This window comes from Chiloscyllium plagiosum, unplaced genomic scaffold, assembly GCF_037043375.1.
Source record: "Chiloscyllium plagiosum isolate Xiang-an unplaced genomic scaffold, Cpla_swu_hap1 HiC_scaffold_3, whole genome shotgun sequence".
In the NCBI taxonomy this organism is placed as follows: domain Eukaryota; kingdom Metazoa; phylum Chordata; class Chondrichthyes; order Orectolobiformes; family Hemiscylliidae; genus Chiloscyllium; species Chiloscyllium plagiosum.
In genome coordinates this window covers 74704066-74710819 of record NW_028270141.1, presented here as the reverse complement: position 1 = coordinate 74710819, position 6754 = coordinate 74704066, and the positions used below count along the sequence as shown (strand labels likewise).

Genomic DNA, 6754 nt, shown 5'->3' with positions numbered 1-6754 from the left:
CATATCTCTCAACCAGACTGCTATCTTTTCTACCAACATATCTGGGTATAATCTCAGGTTATATTTCAGTTTGGAGCACACTTTCCATTTTAAGTCAATCCATTTCAAGCTTCCTTGACACATATTTGACACATCTTTCCAGGAATCCTCTTTCCAGACAGCACTGCATTTATAGCTATAGTCATTGTTTAGCTCAAGCAACGAGTTTACAATGATATGGGCTTATGATCTGCAATTATGACATTAGTGACATGGGGAAAAACCCTTTCAAACAGCAAGTGGTTGGGATCTGAAATACCATGTCCGACTGTGGTGGAGTCAGAGTTGGTTGAAGTTTCCAAAAGGAAAATTGATCATGATCTGAAAAAGAAACGTTTGCAGGAAAAGGTGGAGCAGTGGCATTTGGGGAATTGCTGGTTCAAGGTTTGCTCCACCGACATGACAGGCTGACTTATCCCCTTTATGATTCTATTCTTTGACTCCATGAAACTTGTTACGTTCTAATTTTATATGTAATAGAATAAATGAGGTGGTGTGTAGGAAAGAAGTAGTACAAGTGCAAATGAATGCAAAATAACTAATTGCATATTTGATAAAATATGGCTGGGGATAAAATAGGAATAGAACGAATTCAAATTAGAAACTCTTGCTTTAGTTATCAGCTTCTGTGCATGGCAGCAGAAACAAAAACAGAAATTGCTGGAAAAGTTCAGATCTGGCAAGAACTGCGGAGAGAAATCAGTTAACTCAGTTCCACTGACCCTTTCTCAAAACTGGTGGAAGGCAGCAGATGGCAGTAGAACGCGCTTTTATATAGACTGCCCACGTAAATTATTGCGTGTCATTTAATGTCATTGATATTTTTAGCTGTGTTATCAGCAGATAGGCATTAACAATAACAATTACAAATGCATGAAACATTCAGGGAAGATCATGGAACAATGCAGGGAGTCAGTAATTGCTATTAGGGAGTCAGTAATTGCTATTAACGTCGGCATATAAATAAATTGCCACGTTTCTAAGAAAATAAAATCAAAGTCGCTCATACATTTAAATAGTGTAGCACTTAACAAATCTGACTGTTCTTTTAAAATGCAATAATTATACATAATCAGTGTTGCTGCTCATATGTTTACATACTTTGGTACTTTTAAAGCGTGTTCGTTGCAGAGACGAAAAATGTAACTTCCCTGACCGGGAATCGAACCCGGGCCGCGGCGGTGAGAGCGCCGAATCCTAACCACTAGACCACCAGGGAACTGTGCGAAAGTTGCTTCTAACTACTCTATATATAATCTGACAGCGTTGATGTTGCTGTCTGCCGCTGCCTGCGACACATGCGCTGGACTGATGTGGGGATCAGACCAAAGCCGATGACGCTTGCAAATATTACTAAATTGTATTGCGAAACAGTTTTATAGTTCTTCAGTAAGAACAGGATATTTCCCTTTCCATAGTTAAAGTCTGCATGTTACACAGTGCGAACATAAATTGTACAATTACAAACTTAACCTTTTCTGGTTGTCTTTGGTCTTTCTCTCCAATGAAAAACATCCCCTAACACGAATGAATGAGCTTCGACTGGGAACTGTGTGGAACCAGCAGACTGACTTCCTTAAACCTTTATAATTGGATGTTATGCTTAACGTTTCAGGTTCCTTAACAATATATTTAATTTATACTGATAAATCCTGACCCCTCCGGCTGCTTTTTAGGGCGTGAATGCCATGCCCTGCGTTATTCTAGATATAAAAACATCAATTTTAATTCATTTTTAAAAAAATCACAGTTGTTGAACTCGTAATGTAGCTGACTTTCATCAAAGCATGTCAGAACATAATTTACAACGATAGGATGTATTTCACATAATTAAATGTCCCAATAAAAGGTAGCCATGATGTGGTGGTGCCGGTGTTATACTGGGTTCGAAAAAGTTAAAAATCACACAATACTAAGTCGTTGTCCAACAGGTTTATTTGGAAGCACTAGCTTTCGGAGCGCTGCTCCTTCAGGTAGCTATGAAGCAGGATGAAGGAGCATCGTTCCGAAAGCTAGTACTTCCAAATAAACCTGTTGGACTATAATCTAGTGGTGTATGCTTTTTAACTTTGTCCAATGAAAAGTGTTTCAGAAGAACATGATAAAATGAAATGAAATGTGACATCAAACCCAGTAAGGATATATTAGGTCTGATGACAAAAACTTGGTCAAACAGGTACACTTCAATGAGTATTTTAAAGGAGAAAAGCCAGATGGAATGTTGAAGAGGTGTAGGGCTTCTGGATCAGTGGTGCTGGAAGAGCACAGCAATTCAGGCAGCATCCAACGAGCAGCAAAATCGACATTGCGGGCAAAAGCCCTTCATCAGGAATAAAGGCAGAGAGCCTAAAGCGTGGAGAGATAAGCTAGAGGAGGGTGGGGGTGGGGAGACCAAATCATCTGCCGACATTTCCGCCACCTCCATAAAGACCCCACCACCAGGGATATATTTCCCTCCCCACCCCTTTCCGCCTTGCGCAAAGACCGTTCCCTCTGTGACTACCTGGTCAGGTCCACGCCCCCCTATGACCCACCCTCCCATCCTGGCACTTTCCCCTGCTACCGCAGGAACTGTAAAACCTGTGCCCACACCTCCTCCCTCACCTCTATCCAAGGCCCTAAAGGAGTCTTCCACATCCATCAAAGTTTTCCTGCACATCCACTAATATCATTTATTGTATCTGTTGCTCCCGATGCGGTCTCCTCTACATTGGGGAGACTGGGCGCCTCCTAGCAGAGCGCTTTAGGGAACATCTCCGAGACACCCGCACCAATCAACCAAACCGCCCCATGGCCCAACATTTCAACTCCCCCTCCCACTCTGCCGAGGACATGGAGGTCCTGGGCCTCCTTCACCGCCGCTCCCTCACCACCAGACGCCTGGAGGAAGAACGCCTCATCTTCCGCCTCGGAACACTTCAACCCCAGGGCATCATTGTGGACTTCAACAGCTTCCTCATTTCCCCTTCCCCCACCTCATCCTAGTTTCAAACTTCCAGCTCCGCACTGTCCCCTTGACTTGTCCGGACTTGTCCGACCTGCCTAGCTCCTTTTCCACCTATCCACTCCACCCTCTCCTCCCTGACCTATCACCTTCATCTCCTTCCCCACTCACCTATTGTACTCTATGCTACTTTCTCCCCACCCCCACCTCCTCTAGCTTATCTCTCCACGCTTCAGGCTCTCTGCCTTTATTCCTGATGAAGGGCTTTTGCTCGAAACGTCGATTTTGCTGCTCGTCGGATGATGCCTGAATTGCTGTGCTCTTCCAGCACCACTGATCCAGAATCTGGTTTCCAGCATCTGCAGTCATTGTTTTTACCTGGATATTAGGGCTTGCCTAATTTGCATTCATAGAATCATAGAGTTTTTCAGCATGGAAGATGGTCTTTTGGCCCATTTGGACCATGCTGATTATCAAGCATCCATCCATTCTAATCTCAATTTCCAGCATTAGGCCCGTAGTCTTGTATGCCATAACGTTTCAAATGCTCATCTAAATACTTCTTAAATTTTTGAAGGTTCCCACTTCTACTGCTCTTTTCAACTCGACCATCAGTGGTGAAGCAAGTCTAATTAGGAACGCACAACAGGACTATATTAGAGAAGGACGGATATGGCAGAGGTCGTGGAGTGGAGATAATAGAGATAGGCAGGGGCAAAGTCAAGGAGGTTTGAGAATAAGAAGAACAAAGAACAAAGAAAATTTACAACCCAGGAACAGGTCCTTCGGCCCTTCAAGCCTGAGCCAATCCAAATGTACTGTCTAAACCTGTCAGTCAATTCCTAAGCATTTATATCCCTCTGCTTCCCCACCTACTCATGCATCTATCCAGACGCATCTTAAATGAATCTACTGTACTTGCCTCTACCACCTCTGCTGGCAATGTGTTCCAAACGCCCACCATCCTCTGTGTGAAATACTTGCCACGTGCATCCCCCTTAACTTTCCACCTCTCACCTTGAAAGCATGACCTCTCGTTATTGAATCTTTCACCCTGGGGAAAAAGCTTGTCTCTATCCACCCTGTCTATACCCTTCATGATTTTGTAAACCTCAGTCAGGTCCCCCCTCAATCTCCTTTTTTCTAGTGAAAATAAACCTAACCTACTCAACCTCTCTTCATAGCTAGCATCTTCCATATCAGGCAACATCCTCGTAAACCTTCTCTGCACCCTCTCCAAAGCATCCACATTCTTTCGGTAATGTGGCGACCAGAACTGTACACAGTACTCTAAATGCGGCCGAACCAATTTCTTGTACAATTTTAACATGACTTGCCAGTTCTTATACTCAATATCCCATCAATGAAGGCAAGCATACTATATGCCTTTTTGACCACTCTATCCACCTGTGCAGCAACCTTCAGGGTACAATGGACCTGCACTCCCAGATCTCTCTGCCCATCAACTTTTCCCAACGCTCTTCGATTCATTGCATAATTCACTCTAGAATTAGACTTGCCTAAATGCATCACCTCATATCTGTCTGGACTGAAAGCCATCTGTCACTTTTCTGCCCAATTCTCCAGTTTATCTATATCCTCCTATATTCTCTGACACTCCACCAATCTTTGTGTCATCTGCAAACTTGCTGATCATACCAACAATGCCCTCTTCTAGATCATTTATGTAAATTACAAATGACAGTGGCCCCCAATACTGACCCCTGTGGAACACCACTGGTCACCTTTCTCCATTTCGAGAAACTCCCTTCAACTACTACTCTCTGTCTCCTGTTGCTCAACCAGTTTTTATCCACCTGGCTTGAACACCCTGCACACCATGTGACTTCACTTTCTCCATTAGTCTACAATGGGGAACCTTATCAAATGCATTACTAAAGTCCATGTATACGACATCAACAGCCCTTCCTTCATCTAACAACTTGGTCACTTCCTCAAAGAACTCTATTAAGTTGGTACAGCATGATCGTTACCACACAAAACCATGTTGCCTATCACTGATAAGCTCATTCTTTTCTAAATATAAATAGATCCTATCTCTCAGTACCCTCTCCAGCAACTTCCCCACCACCGACATCAGACTCACAGGTCTGTAGTTACCTGGAATATCCATACTACCCTTCTTGTACAGGGGGACAACATGAGCAACCTTCCAGTCCTCCGGCACCTCACGTCTGTTTAAGGATACCACAAAGATATCTGTTAGGGCCCCAGCTATTTCCTCTCTCGCCTCCCTCAGCAACCTGGGATAGATCCCATCCGGAACTGGGGATTTGTCCACCTTAAAAACCTCTAGCATACCCAACACATCTTCCCTACTTATGCCAACGTGATCCAGACTAATCAAACTTCTATCTCTAATCTCAAGATTCATCATGTTCCTCTCCTCAGTGAACACTGATGCAAAGTAATCATTCAGAATCTCACCCATTCTCTCAGGTTCGGCACACAGCCTTCCTTCATTATCTTTTAGTGGGCCAATCCTTGCTCTAGTTACCCACTTGCTTCTTATATAAGAATAAAATGCTTTGGGATTTTCCTTAATTCTGCTTGCTAAACCTATTTCATGACCCCTTTTAGCCCACTTGATTCCTTGTTTAAGACTTGTCCTGCTCTTCCGATATTCCTCTAGGGCCCATTCTGTTCTTAGCTGCCTAGATCTTATGCATGCTTTCCTTTTCCTCTTGGCTAGTCGTACAATTTCTCCTGTCATCCACAGTTCATGAATCTTGCCCTTCTATCCTTTGCTTTCAACAGGACATGCCTATTCTGCACTACCGTTAACCTATCTTTGAAAGCCTCCCATATTTCAAATGTGGACTTCCCTTCAAGAATGAGAATTTTTAAGTCGTTACTGTTTGATCAAGTACAGCTGAGAACCATAGAAGTAATAGGAGAACAGGACTTTATATTGAGTTAAGACGTGATCAGCAGTTTTGGATGACCTAAAATTTGCATAAAATAAAATGAGGGAAATCAACCAGAAATTGTTGAAATAGTTGAAATCTAATGAATAAAAGTTTCAGCAGCAGATGAACTGAGATAGGGTTGAAGTTGGTAATGTTACAAAGGTAGAAATCGAATGTAAAAAAATATGAAAGAGTGACAGTTGGCATACATCTCAATTCACAATTCCAACAAGACTGCAAAAACTATCTGAGCAGTCACTTACCACCCCATTTCAGTGTTATTCTACTTGGCTGTTTTACTGATATTTGGCTTATCCACTTTTTCTTAATTAATTTAACATCATGGGGGAGCTAATTTTTCTGGAAAGAAAAATAAGTTATTGCATCACAAGCTCCACTAGCAGTCTGGATTTTCTGCGAAGAATAAGGCTTTGGGCCCAATAGCAACTTTGTTCAAGTGGGTGAGTTTTGAATGAAATTTATAGTTTGCACATCATTTGGCCTTGTCATGTTTTTCCCTTTTGCTGAAAGATGTTTTTCTGTCTCCAGATAAATGTTTAGAACTGCTCTATGGACCTGAGATTTTCAGCAATTTCTGATTTTATTTCTGATTTCCAGCAACTGCAGTTTTTTAGTTTACATGTTTTCCAGAAGTATGTAAACGTAATTGAGTTATTATAATGAGATTATTTGATAATTCATATATCAGGTGGATTAGTGGTAATGTAAAGGTATTGAGGGACAAGCATTCATGGATTGTATTCAGGATAATTTCCTACAGCACTGTGCATCCAGTCCAACAAGAAAGAAGGCACTGGTTTCTTGGCTCTTGGGAATCAGG

At 42.3% G+C, this 6754-nt stretch overlaps 1 non-coding gene across 1 annotated transcript; it reads right to left on the bottom strand.

Annotated features, from left to right (window-relative positions):
- Nucleotides 1-1186: 1186 nt before the first annotated feature.
- trnae-cuc (transfer RNA glutamic acid (anticodon CUC)) lies at nucleotides 1187-1258 on the bottom strand. Its single transcript has one exon. It is a non-coding gene; the product is annotated as a tRNA-Glu (tRNA).
- Between the last annotated feature and the right edge of the window lie 5496 nt (nucleotides 1259-6754).